At 36.6% G+C, this 15,254-nt stretch overlaps 1 protein-coding gene across 1 annotated transcript in view; it reads left to right on the top strand.

Moving 5' to 3' along the window:
* The first annotated feature begins 11,537 nt into the window (after positions 1–11,537).
* elfn1b (extracellular leucine-rich repeat and fibronectin type III domain containing 1b) overlaps positions 11,538–15,254 on the top strand; it is a 147,987-nt gene continuing 144,270 nt past the window's right edge. The window contains exon 1 of the mRNA XM_065254243.1: positions 11,538–11,811. The gene's annotated coding sequence lies outside the window, so the exon portion shown is untranslated. The remainder of the gene's footprint in view (positions 11,812–15,254) is intronic.

Below are 15,254 nucleotides of genomic sequence, written 5' to 3'. Positions count from 1 at the left end.
AGTTCACATTTTTTGATGATATACTCGTAAGATTAAACAGATTGGTGAGCCTTTGTGCAGAGCAATAAGTTCATAAATCAAGATGTGACTTAACCTTGAAATGTATGCAGTATATGATATGAGAGATCACAACAAAATAAATTAATTTACTCTTGAAATATGGCATGGATCAATTTAGATTATTTGAAATGCTTTAAGGTTAAACAAAGAAATGGTACATCAATTCCACAGTACTGAACAGAAATCATTATGCATCACACATATCATAAAAATGAAAGACAGCTTTTGTTGTTTTAATTATCAATGTTAAGAGATTCGCATCTCTTGCCTGCTGCTATTAAACAATCTGACACAGTAATCTTTCCCTCTAATTTCCACCCACGCTTCAAATGATTCCACAAGAGAAATGAAAACTCAAAGTAGGATTTACGCTGCAAGCCACTTAATGGTCGGAATATCGCAGTGTTTGCCCACGCATTACCTGTAATGCTAGACGATAATCTCTGTGTTATGAGGCCCCATTTATTCCTAATATAATAATGGTGTGACAAATTATTCACAGATTTCAACCATAATTTACATAAATCTTTCACAACCCACAAACCCTATTACATTAATCTCAGGATAAATTGTATCACATCATGTTTTCTCTAACAAGTTTAGTCTTGTTTTTATTTTTAACCCACAAAGCTTTGTGACAAAGCTGTCAAACAAATTGTTCCAAAGTGTCACTGGGGCAGTACCCCTTAAAAGGGTCCTATATATCATAGCATGTATACATTAATGTATCTTTAAGGTAGTAATATGCACTCTTTGGGACCAGTACGTCATGAGGTACCAATATAAACTCAATCTTTAGGTGCAAAGGTGTACTTTTTAAAAGGGTACCGCACCATAGGGCCATTTTTCAAATTTAAAAAAATAAAAAAATAAAAAACAAGCACATTATTAATATTAATCAAATATGAGGAAGCTCATCTAAAAACCTTTAACTTTTTAATACTTTTTTCTCTTTGAATACAGTCCTCATTTCAAAGTCCTGAATATAGTCCTATATCATATTTTATTTATATTAAGAAATGGCTCAGATCCATCATTCAGGGCTTGTCCATGTCTTACCCAACTATTTTTGTTGTTATCACTGCTGTCACTGGTGTGGTACAGGTTAAAAACTACCTAATACCAGTGGCGTCTCGTGACTGCTCATCCGAGGGGCGCAAATTCAAAATAAGTGTTTGGAGTGTCATGTGTGTTGCTCGTGTTTTCAAAATATGTGTTTGTTGCGTGTGAACCATGTGCATCATGTGTTTTGCAAAATAAGTGTCTGCTGCACACGCGTCAAAACCGTTTATGATTAAAGGAGACGCTCACGTTCACAAACGACACGCAAGCAAGACACTCCCTTAACACTAAACTATGATTACGCATGAGATTATACGAGTCTGGCAAGCGCGAGCGTCTCTTTTATCATAAACCCGTTAGATGCGTCTGCAGGCGACACTTATTTTGACAAGACACGTGATGCACATCGCTTGATGCGCAGAACACAACAACACACTTGATGGGCTACATTGCAAAAAATTATTTTAAGAAAAAAAAATTCTTAGTATTTTTGTCTTGTTTTCAGTAAAATATCTAAAAAGTCTTAAATTAAGATGCTTCTTCTTCATGAGCAAAACCACACAAGAAAATAAGTTAGCTTTAGATCAAAAATATCAAATTTAAGTGATTTTGTGCATAAAACAAGCAAAAAAATCTGCCAATGGGGTGAACAAATAATTCTTGATTTTTTTTTTAAAACACTAAATTCAAGAAAAATTTGCTTACCCCAATGGCAGATTTTTTTGCTTGTTTTATGCACAAAATCACTTAAATTTGACATTTTTGGTCTAAAAACTAGACTTATTCTCTTGGGTCGTTTTGCTTATCAAGAAAAAGTATCTTCATTTTAGATTTTTTTGATTTTTTTACTGAAAACAAGACAAAAACACTAAGAAAAGTTTTCTTGAATTTTTTTTTTTTTGTAGTGTAAATGTTGTGACAAACCTCGCATCGAGCGCCCTTGAAAAAAGAAGTCACCGGCCGCCACTGCCAAAAAATGTATAATTTAGGTATAGACCATTTACCTTCAAGGTACTACCATGAACTTTTAGGTACAAAGGTGTACTTTTTAAAGAGGGTTCCGCCCCAGTGACGCTGGATTGTGAATTGCGTGGGCCCCATAGACTGTAAAAAAATATGGACTTAGTGTCTGTGACATCACCCATTGGTTTGTGAAGATCATTTTTTAAGCTTAAAGTAGGCGTTGCCTGCCGTCGCCATCTTGGCCACGCGTAACTGTGAAAATGGGTAAAAAGGCGGGACGTGGGCTAAGCTGAGGTAGCTGGTTGCTGAAACCACGCCCACCTAGCTCGATTCTAGTGACAGCAGTGGCAATTCACCCATCATTCAAGTGGCCACGCCCTTAATGATGCAAAAGTTTAAGGCTTAATATAATTCAAATGGATGAATCACCCCCCTCACAGTTGTCATGAAGGGCAAAATTAGTTATATCGACCAAAAACACTTTTTGTACCAGGCTGTAAACATATTATTTTCTACTGTAAAGTTGGGCATTTTTAACATGGTGGTCTATGGGAATTGACTCCCTTTTGGAGGCAACCTCAAGTGGCCAGTCGATGAATTGCAGTATAAGTCACATCCGTATTGGCTTCATCAGCGAGATCAGAAGGTTGCCCCTCGGTGGGACCCCACTGACAAGGTGGGGCCCCAGGCGACCGCTTGTTACACCTTTATGCATTTTGAATCCTTAGGGTTAGAGGTTTGTAGTAAAAGTCCATGCTCTCTTTAACAAGCACCTCTAACATCATTATTTAAGAGCCACCCAGCATCCAGGCATCCCTCCTTTTTGCTTCTCTCACAGTTTCCTCCCTTTGAATGTTATACACACACGCACGCAGCTGGTCTCCGACGGGACAGCTGCTTCCCAGCGGGAATAATCAGTTTGACCTTGGGAACGCAGTGCTTGCAGTAGTACAGTGCTGAGACACGGCCATTCACAGCATTAGGCAGCGAGCTGGAAAAAAGCTAAGACAAAAAAAAATGTGCTCATACAGCAAGATCCACTTCACAGGAGACAGAAAACCTGTATTTCTGTCTCTCTCCCTGTGTGTGTGTGTGGGAGGGCAAATAAAAGCTATTTGTTAAAGTCAAAAGTCATTGTCTTTAATTCTTAAAATGCATAATGAAGCTGAAATGTCTGGGGCGTATTATTAAAGGTTTTTCTTTTTAAATTAGGGAAGTGTCACTGACAATCCAATATACCAATACACCCTGACGGCGGTCAGACGTTACTGTGCGTGTCTATGAGTGCGTGTGCCATTGCAAGGGAACGCTGAAATAACCTCAAGTCACATTAATTCATTCTCTACCCAGGAATGAAATTAAACATTTATTCATTAAAGTCACTGTCAGTCTGCCAGAAAAATAACTTTCTGGAGCACTAAACACGCACGCACACACATAGGCGCACGCACACACGCGGTATTGAATGAAAACTGGAAGAGTGCAGATGGGAAATTAATTGACTGTAGTTGAGAAATGTTCTGTCTATGGTTCTTCTCATTGGCTCATCTCATTTTCACGTCTCCCTCTCTTTCTTTAATAACAGTTTGAGATACATTTGTGCAACTTTCATTTATTTCTTGCTGAAATGACCCCAAAGCATCTGTCGTTGAGAGCCTAGCTAACATGGAAAAGGTTTTTTTTATTGTAAACATTTCTAACTCTAGTAAACTAAATAAAGTTCATCTGTCACAGTGTTGTCTATCAGTTATGCTCCTGTGATGCCCAAGGGCCCCCAGTTTCTATGGAGGAACAACAATTTGGTACAACAATTTATGATGTAAGTAAAGAGGGCCCATGCAGAAACTGATAACATTGGACTGTTGGCATGGTCTTGCAACACCTGAGACACCCTAAAAAAGGTAAACTTTATTTTTTAATTTTTATTTTACTATGGAGGTATAACTTCATATTAGTAAGAGACAATATAAACAATTAGAGAGACTAGAAAACAGCCGTCCTAGGGCACGTTCTCACGTTTAAAGGGGTGGTTCATTGGTATTTCAATGGTAATGGTTCAAGTATTTCTGTGCCGAATGCACTTCGCCAGGGTTCGTACAAGTTTCGGAAAGTTTTCTTCGAATTACGGATCCTGCTGACGATTCAGTGGGTATACGTATCACTTATTTTTTTGGGCACTTTCCCCGGAAAACCCCGCCCACCCGTCAATCAGCAGGAGACTGTAGAACTTACAAACATCACATCACGCGACAGCTTTGTTTAATTTCAAAACTCAACAATGGCACGAAAAAAGAAGTGTGTTTTTCGATGTAAGGAGAAGAAAGCCAGCCTTATGAAAACAATGGATATAGTTTATTATCCGGGGTAGCAGCGGAGTTTGCGTGTGTTTGATGTGCTGGATTTCATTGAAAAGTGCCAACCGGGTCATTAGTTGCATGCGGTAAGTAAGACTTCTGTCTTATGTTGGAAATAGGCGCGTGTATATTATATAAATCACACGAACATGTAGTGAATCATAAGTTAAACAGTGTTGTGTTGCATGACTTGTACTCGCTCCTCCCGCGATATAACTCCTCCTTCTTAATTTTTTCGTACATTTTCGGGAAGAATCTGTAAAGCTAATCTTGCTTTTATAAATCTGAATAACTAAAGACTCTTAAAGCAACACTATGTAGTTTCCATGTAAAAATTACTTACAGCTTCCCCATGTGGTTGAAAAGCGCAACAGTGCCTGGTATCAGACACTCTTCTGCAGGCAGGGAGAGGGGGGGGGCTGTGTTTCCTACCCTCCACCGCCACTTTCAGAGTGTGCTTGTAGCAGCTAGGAGGTTGCTCAGGTTGCAGCAACAGTACAATTTGTCCAGTTAAAAGTTGTTCTATCACTGAAATAATTTTAGAGACATTATTTAATGTTAAAAAAACTACATAGTGTTGCTTTAATAGAGATGTAAAGAATGTAATATTACTCTATAGGTACTCCAGATTAACATCAGAAATGCAGAAACTGCGTGTGTTACGTGAGCTTTAAGAAACACCCATTGGCTGCGTCCGAAACCGTCTACTTTCATATATAGTATAGGCAAACTTTGGCACTACTTTGCCTACTATATACAGTCCTTCCAGAGAAACACAGTTTTTTTGTGATCGCTGCGGGCAAAAATCTTTACATGTTTAGCTAAAACTAAATCTTTACATGTTTACTCTGGGGACACCAAAGATTTATTTTACATCTTAAAAAAGAATTGTGACATGGCCCCTTTAAATAAACTGCAAAAAAAAATCATTAAAATTGTTGAGAAGTTCAACTTTACCCAAGAGAGAACTTTATACAGACCCATATACTTTGTTGTTTTTTTCCATATACTTTAATATTGTAATCATAACATAACATAAAATTGTACCCATAAATTGTTTTTTACTGTTGTAATTTCTCAGCTGTGCATATTGAGTTTTGCACTATAATGCAGTGTTTATTATTAGTCTATGCTATGAGAAGTCAGAGACATACACATACAGTAGGAACGTGGAGGCACTATGAAGATAATAACCCACCAGTGACCATGAAGGGGAACATATGAAAGAATTAAAAATAAAAATGTGAATATGCATGAGCGCGTGCGGTTTACTGGCCAGCCGGTGTCCTGGATAAATGCCCTTTGAAATACAGTGAAAGCTTTGTAGCATAGCCATATGGCCCAAGATCAAAGAAGAGACCAGACACCAACACACACACGCACAACAAATATCGAAAAAAATCGTTGTTCATTCACATTTCGCAGAAAGTCTGTATGTACAGTATGTGAATAAATAGATTCAATAAATGAAAAGTGCAAAATAATGGCCATACAGCTAAGCTAAAATTAAAAATTACTCAGATGAAAAATTGCAATGGTCACAGGTAGCTTTCATAGCTCATGAGACATTCACTGTAGACATAATGTAAGTATTACTTTATTCAAAACTGTAAAATATCCTTCGATAAAAAAACTAATAGTGACACAAATGGCTGGCTGTTGTCTTGGTTGTCACAAATGAACATTTGATCATTACCAATAATGGTATAGGTCGTAAACACAGCTAACCGAGTGTTCAGGAACACCTAGGAGCAGGGCTGGATCTAAACTCTGCAGGAAAATGAAACCTTCAGCTCCAGGGGTTGACACCTCAGAAATAGAGATATACAACGGATGTGGACAGCATAGCGATGATCTTTTGGTCTGAAAAAAATCTGATACGAAATAGTTGAGATTATATTACATTATTGGACTTGAGTCTCTGAGGATGAATCGGCTGGGTTTGTCTCTTTTTAACCCAAATGCTGTGTTGAGAATAATCATTTTTAGAGTGCACTACAGATGACTTTTTAACAGTTAGTATAGCTAACATATATATTTGATAAAGCTATACGAACCTAACAGTTCAACTGCACACCTACAAACCAATGTTTTCATCATATTATTGCTAATGCACATGTATTTTGCAATAAAACCAAATATTTTAAATATAGTATTTCATTGGACTTTTTTATGTTGTGACTGGTGACTTCTCTTCCGAGGTGTGCAAATTCAAAATTAGTTTTTTTGTGCGTCATGTGAACCGTGTGCATCATGCGTCTTGTTATAGGAGATTTTTTTAAAGATGTAAAATAAGTTTGTGGTGTCCCCTGAGTGTGTATGTGAAGTTTTAATTCAGAATACCCCATATACAATTTATTAAAGCATGTTAAAGGGGTCATATTATGAGATTTTTTTTAAAGATATAAAATAAGTCTTTGGTGTCCCCTGAGTGCGTATGTGAAGTTTTAGCTCAAAATACCCCACAGATAATTAATTATAGGATGTTAAAATGTCCACTTTGTAGGCCTGAGCAAAAGTGTGCCGTTTTTGAGTGTGTCCTTAAAAATGCAAATGAGCTGATAAAATACAAACACTGATTGCAATGATGGTGGTTTGTTGCAATTGAAACTCAATTGTGCTGTAAATTATTTTCTCTCTCTCTCTCACGTGTGCAGCAGGTACCTATTTTGACAAGACGCATGATGCACATGGTTCACATGACGTGGCGAACACATATTTCGAAATGACGAACCACACACATGACGGGGTAAATACTTTGCATTGTGCGCCCTCGAAAAGGAAGTCAAAGGCTGCCACTGGTCAATACCTACTACTACTAATATATATACTGTAAAGCTGCTTTGCTACAATGCAAAATTGTAACAAGCTCTACACTTTAAAAATATGCAGCATTTTTGTCAAATGTATTTTTATGTTACTTTAAATTAAGTTTAAAACAATTTCAATTTTGTTTCAGAAGCTTGAATTGACTTGCAAAATCAAGTTGTTTTAACTTTATGCTGCATTTTTTTTTACAGTGTACAGTAAACCCTTTCCACAACTTTTGTGAAACAGATCTTAAGATGTTAATTGTCCTTTATGCAATCTTACAATAAAAACTGGTTCTTTTAAGGCATCAGGTATAAATACATTTGAATTGAAGGGGACATACAATGAAAATCTGACTTTTTCCATGTTTAAGTGCTATAATTGGGTCCCCAGTCCTTCTATCAACAAAGAAAATGTGAAAAAGATCAACCAAGTAACTTAGTTTTGGTAAACTACCCTCTGCAGCATGTGAAAAAATAGGTCATTGGAATTTGGCTCCCCTTGTGATGTCAGAAGGGGATAATAACTCCACTTAATCTGCACTAACACGACACTGCCATTTATTGAAGAGCTCATTTGCATTTATAAGGATACACCCAAAATGCCAAATTTTTCTCACACCTATACAAATTGGCAATTTTAACATGCTATAATAAATTATATGGTATTCTGAGCTAAAACCATCAATTTATTTTACATTTTAAAAAAGTCTTGTGAAATGTCCCCTTTAAATGTTTCTTTCCTATAGGATTGCATCAAAATTACAAAATAAGTTACATATATAATATTTTTTCCCAAACTTTTCATGTAATAGGCTAAGGCTGTAATTTTACATAGTCCTATATCCATGATATTTTAGCTATTTTGTCAGATATACAAGTGTTTGAGAATAAGGGCAGTAAACTGCACTGCAGCATGATTGGAGCCCAGAGCGAAAGAGAGGGGATTGTAAATCAATACATAATAAATGCTCATTTTTATCATTATATATAAAATCCACAATGGTAAAGAAGCTTGAGGACAATGACTAACAAAAAACCTCAAAATGCCTTCTCACATTCTGTGTCTGTTGAAAGCTTCCCGTATTGATCGAAACCTGCACAAATTTCTTCCTTTTGCATGCCCTAGACACCACAGCCTCAAAAATGATTGGTTATTTTAACTCATGGTTGAGTAAAATATAGACAAACTAACCTATGCTGGGTTGTTTAAACCCATGGTTCAGTCAACTATGGATGTTTCGGGTTTGTCCATATTTTACCCAACATTTTCAGAGTTCATACATTATAAGGAAAAAATGGTCGAAGATTGGTCCCTATAGTTGAGGCGGTATCCTTTCAAAATGTTAAAAGAGTTCATATTAGTGGCTCCGATGTAGTTATTGGCACCAAAGAGTACATGTTAGCGTCTCCAAGGTAAAGTACATGCCAAATAAATACACGCCAAATAAATACACATCGTAGCACCCTTTTTAAGGATAATGCCCCAGTGCCAGCTTGGGACCATTTTTGACCAGTGTAAAGAGACTATGAAAATATTATGAACATAGTGAATATAACTTTCATTATATTCCAAGTCTTAAAGTGAAAAACAGACCAAAATCTTATAATGTAGGTTGGTTTAACCCCTAAACAACATTTACACATTTCAAAGACACTTTTAGGTTCTCGCAGCATCTGCTTCTTTCATATCCATCCCTTCAAACTTCTTTGTGAAATGTTCTGTGTTTGTTCATCCCTAAATCTGTCTGTACCTACATCTAAAAGCCGTCACGGCCCAACAAAGTCCCTTTGCTGATGAAGGAAACAGTAGGAAACAGGGGAAGTACATCAAACGCTCTTCTCCTCCTCCTCTCTCTCTCTCATTATCACTCTGTTCTTGCTCTCTCACAACATTGCCAAGTGTGTAACCGAGTAAGCAGATCATTTAAATGAATGTTCAGGTAAGATGTGGGGTTGTCCCAGGGTGCCTGGGCTAAATGCCAAACTCGAAAAAACGCCAATGAGAAGCACACAGCCAGGAAACGAGGAGCGTTCCTCTCTAATCTTTTTTCTTTTTTACTTTCTTCCTTCCTGTCCATCTACTTGTCCAACACATAAACCACTTTTATACTCTCAATATCCGTCAGTGTAACCATATACTGTACTGTATAATAAACACATCACGCCCCTCCGAGACCAAACCTTATGTCATAGTGAGTGATGCTGTTAAGTGTTTTCAACAGCGCTCTTCAGTATACCATTTTATGCTTGGTTGCATAAGATGACAGATATGTTTTGGAGGTAACTGTCCCAAAGGTGCGCTGGTTATTGCAGCCATGACAGTGGTTTGAAGTGAGATTGACTGTAGACAGGTCTCACTTGTATTATTGTATTATTGTTGACACCCATTCAAATAATCCCAAATATATAAAGCATCTGCACATGTTCGTGTAACTCAACGGGTAGAGCATTGCATCAGCGGTGCAAAATTTTATGGTTTTGATATCCAGCTTAAATGCACTGTAATGCATAAACGTACTTGTAGATGTTAATAAAACCTCAATCTGTGTGCCTTGTTGAGAGAAATCGAGGTATTACTTTTCAAAGTGACTTAGAAACTTTACCTGGTGGATGATGCAATAGACTGACATCAAATAAATTGACGGAGAGATTCGAGATATCAGGCATCAGAACATCAAAGACTGTGGGTAGGCTATTTTGACTTTACCCTAGCAACCAACCAGAACACCTTAGCAACCGCATCAACATCTTTAAAAGAACTATTTTGATTTTACATTTACGCATTTAGCAGATGCTTTTATTTAAAGCAACATTGCATTACACAGTACAAATTTTTTATAGGTATGTGTTCTCTGGGTTCAAACCAATGACCTCTACCACTGAGCTACACACTTTTAATGTCTGTTCTCAATTTAGTCTGCAGAAGAAAATAACCTTCAAAAAAGTCATGTCTGTGGTGTTCCTGTAAAGAAGCTGTTTTTGGGAATTTCTGTGATATTTTTGGAGCCCTGTAAACATCAAGTCTGGAGTGTGCGTTATAGGGAGGGAATTGGGAAAAGCAGGCGCCTCTCTGTTATAGATTTATACAGTTTGTGTTAAGCTGTTTCTCAGAAGTAGACATTTATGACTTGATTGATCAACTTTCAGCTTCACAATTTTGAACCGAAGACTTTTTAAGGGCTCTGTGTAATTGAATGACATCCTACAGGGAGCCGTTACTCACTTTGATGTGTGCTTTCGTTTCGAAAATAGGCGAGCAATCTGTGACTGTGTAACTCAAATGAACTTTGGAAATGGGCCAAAAGTAAATTTTTTGGAAACTTTGCTCCCGAGGTACGGCCAACAGTCACATCTGAAAAGTCCTCCATAAAAGTATCTTTATGGGCTTTCAAAGTAATTATTTGATAGGGAGTCTGGTGGACACATCTGCACTGCACTTGATCTCGCATCTCAAATCATTTCGAAAAACCAATGCCCTTGGGGACGCAGAGTATATAAAATGGAGACAGAAACATTTTGGACATTGCAACAATCCTCTATAAAACTCTGGAAAGCCAATTTTTATTGTTTCGTTTAAATTTTCACAAGCCTTGAGGTGAAGCAGCCATACTATATGGTGTGACTGGTAATGCAGCAAAAGATAAAAACGTCTTGAGGGCACATTTACAGACGTTTAAAGGATGTTCCTGCCCCATTTAGAGAGGTTTAAAGGTCAATTGCTTGATAGTAACACAAAAGTCATGGTATGATTTTCAGAGAACGGTCATATTGATAAAAACATGCATGCCTTTACTTTAAATCAACACCAAATGCATTGATTTAAATGTAAATTAATGATTGCTTGCTTGCTTTTATTCCATGATGGGCTTGCAATGACTTGAAGGTGAAATAATAAAAGCAATCACTTTGGGATGTGCAATCAATGTTACCTTACCCTGCTGAAAACAGCAACAGAAACATCATAACAATTCTAATGGATTTAATGGGAAAAGGGAATTGGAAATGGGAATTGAGTTCTGTTAGTGGAATGATAGAAACACCATTAAAAAAAGACCCAGAACACACTACATAAATTTATTTTATAATGGTTTAATGGTTAACATCTGTGCGGTATTTGTAATGTAACCTTTTGTATTATTTAGACTCTACAGATTTTATAAATAATAAAAGTTTGAAATGAAAACGACCTGTCCATCATTCTCAGACCCCCCCTCCAATCACCAAACACACTCAGTATGTGTGTGCATGTGAAACTGGTTGCTCAGTCCAGCCGCTTGGCGGAGAGAAGTACACGCGCTCCGGCTCGTTGCGGGATAAACAGAGGAGGACGGCGGTAAAACCACAAACTCTCCATCACGCTTTTAGTCTCAATTCATCACCGTTCGCCCCGGCACCAGGAGATTTGTAGCTGCCGCAGTGTCTTCATCCAACGGCGGGCATTTGCTGCTTTCCACCCGGACGCGTCCGCAGTGCTGGATTTTGCCTCTGAACTGAACCAGATCACACTCTCTTAAAATTAAACCGTGGGAGACTGGCGACTGGCTTGTCATTTTTGGAAGGTAAGGCTGAGTCTACGTTCTTCTTTAAGCTTTGAAGTTGAAGAAATGAGAGTCAAGTGTGTGTCAATAGCGCAGTGTGGATCTGTATTGATATTCGCGTATCGATTACGCATCTGGGTTCTGCGCACGGGTCGCAGGTTGCTCGTAATGGACTGATGTCTTCGAGTTCCACAGGGGAACATTTTTGGGTTCGTACCTGTGCCAAGGCCGCCTTACCGAAGGGCATGAGGAAATTAGTATTCAGAGTTAGGCTACTCGTTTGCGCCTGCCTGTGAGACCATTAAATGATCTCATGGATGCGAACGAGATCAGCATCAGACAAATGCAACGTATAGGTATAATCACAAAGAGAATTAAACTTAAATAATTGAAGCTAATGTTTCATTTCGGTGTGTTTATTGATGCGTCCTGCTGTTATGAAAATCGGACTGGTTTGTATTACCATTATTTTAGTACAAATATCATGACTAAACTATAGGTCATACGTGAGACAATGTGGTTTTACTCTATATGCCATAGTTATGGTTACTGTATTAAAATTGTGATTTGACATGGGTCGTTATGGTGTATCGTATTAAATCGCAGAACGATTCATATTCACAAACTTATCTCTGAGAAATGTTGCCTTGTGTTCACTTGCTGTTGTCTGACATAGAAAAGGTTGTTTAAAATTGTTCAGCTGATCAGTCAGGACGCGAACTTGCGTTCAAAAACGCAACGCATCGAAATGGATCAGAGCGCGGTATCCTTAAGACGCGTTTTTTTGAAAACTGTTTCTATCCTGACGCGTAGAAATACTCAATGAAGGCATCTGTATGATTAATGTGCCCATAGACACAACAATTAATGGCACAGAGCGCAAGAACGCGTACTGGGTGCGCATTCCAACGGCGGAGCGTTTCAGGACCACGGACAGTTCTGGGGTCTGCTTGGTTTTGCTTTTATAACCCCATTTGCAAACTTGTAAACTGTTAACTCAAAACTTGCAATGTCAACATTGTTCTTCAAATCAATACTTGCTACACTCCTGCTAAGATACATTTATTAAGTTACCCGATTATCAGCTGAACTGGAGGTTTTTTGTATATCTGGACGAAGGTAAGTGATTTATCTTTAAATGAAAAAACTGTTATGCTTAATGGATTTCTTCTTGCGTTCATTCAGTGGACTGTATAGATGCTTTGTCTTCTTATTCTGCAATGCAAAAAGCTAATCTTTACTTCTGATCAAATATTTAAGAGCTTACTGTTGTTTTCTAAATTCACTTTGGAAGTCTTTAATCTCTGACACATATTGAAAATACTATTCCACCTACCATAGTCTTTTCATATTTATACATCAGTTCGAAAAGCGAGCTGTTAACTTGACAGACCAGTCCATTAAGAAAAGCCAAACAGATAAACAGCCTATAAAGATATATAAATAGTGACATGTACCATTAGATAGTGACGTATTAAGTAGGGCTGTCAAAAGATTAATCGCGTGTACTGTGTGTAAATATTATGTATATATAAATAAATACTCACACATTCATGTATATATTTAAGAAAAATGTGGTTATATTTATATATACAATATTTATATTTATATATAATATACTTATATATAAATATATAAATACAGTATAATGCATTTAATGTTATATTTACATAATATTTACACACAGTACACACTTTTATGTTGAATGCGATTAATCGCGATTAATCTTTTGACAGCACTAGATAAAGGTGTGCCTGGGGTGTGTTTTTTTTAAGCGGATATCTGAATAGTGTATGTTATGATAAGTTTGGAGTTTGAAGAACATTTGAAAATGATAATGGCATTATTTACGGGACTGTAATGTTGCAATTTTTCCGATCAGTAATTGCGCAGTTGCAGAAATTTTTTAATTATTGATATTACTGGCTTGCTGTGTGGTAGCTGGGATGCCGTAAATGTTTCAATTATGCTCCTAGTTTAGCTCCAACGCTAAAACATCTAAACAGGATCATCAAAAGGCTTGTTCGACTTCATGCGGGGCCGAAAGAACAGGCGGATGACGTAAAAATACAGCGAGTGCGATTCGAGGAATCATACGGAGAAGTCTAATTTCAACTCGCCCTCGCGGTACTTTAATGTCATTTGCCTGTCATTTGTTTCGGCGTCGCATTAAGTCGAACGCACCTATTGTCTTTACTTGAAAATGACAGGCAGGTGTGTTGGATCAGGGCTGAAACTAAACTCTGCAGGTCAGTGTCCCTTCAGGAACGAAGCTGACAAGCCCTACCTTAAACCATCACATCACTTTAAATCTGAAAAAATAAAATGGCTGCCAAGGAAGCGGCTGGAGCACAAATGTAGTGTAAATAAAGTAATATTTTCAATTTTTACACTTACATTTCTAGCAAGAAATTAGTATTGCAGATTTTAAATATGGGATTACTTATCACAAAGGTGCTCCATGTTGTTCCATTTTGCTGCCTGTAAAGTCTGTCCGAATGCATTTACCGGAGCTGCCTTCATGCCTCCGAATTCATTGCCTTATGACCCTTGTGAAAAATTAGCGTACTTAAGTGTATTGAAAGCATACTTTTTGTGTGCTTAAAATAATAAAAGTATACTTTTTGAGAAGTGCACTTGCTGATAATATAATATAATATAAATTAAAGACCACTTAAGCGTAATTAAATGGAATACACTTTAATGACACTATTTATTAACACACTTAAGTGCACTTTTTACAACTGCACTTTTTAAGAATATGTATTTAATTTCAACTTATATTAAGTACACTTTCATCATAATATTTATAAACACACTTAAGTGCACTTTTAAAAATGTACTTTTTAATAATGTCTAATTAAGCTTAATTTAAAGAAAGTACACTTTCATTATAATATTTATAAACACACTTCAGTGCACTTTTAAAAATGCACTTTGTAATAATACCTAATTAATTTCAACTTTTAGTAAGTACACTTTCATAATAATATTTCACTAACACACTTAAGGACACTTTTTAAAAATGCACTTTGTAATAATATCTAATTAATTTTAAATTATAGTAAATACACTTTCATTATAATATTTATAAACACACTTAAGTGCACTTTTAAAAATGCACTTTGTAATAATATCTAATTAATTTCAACTTTTAGTAAGTACACTTTCATAATAATATTTCACTAACACACTTAAGGACACTTTTTAAAAATGCACTTTGTAATAATATCTAATTAATTTTAAATTATAGTAAGTACACTTTCAACATAATATTTATAAATACACCTAAGTGGACTTTTAAAAATGCACTTTTTAATACTGTCTAATTAAGCTTAACTTATAGTAAGTACACTTTCATCACAATATTTCTTAACATACCTAATTACACTTTTTAAAAATGCACTTTGTCTAATTTAGTTTTACTTAAATGTAACCCTGGTTAAATAATTAAATATTATTAT

The sequence above is a fragment of the Paramisgurnus dabryanus genome, chromosome 4 (genome assembly GCF_030506205.2).
Source record: "Paramisgurnus dabryanus chromosome 4, PD_genome_1.1, whole genome shotgun sequence".
Classification (NCBI taxonomy): Eukaryota; Metazoa; Chordata; class Actinopteri; order Cypriniformes; family Cobitidae; genus Paramisgurnus; species Paramisgurnus dabryanus.
Note: the sequence above shows the minus strand (reverse complement) of the source record. Positions and strands in the feature narration are given on the sequence as shown.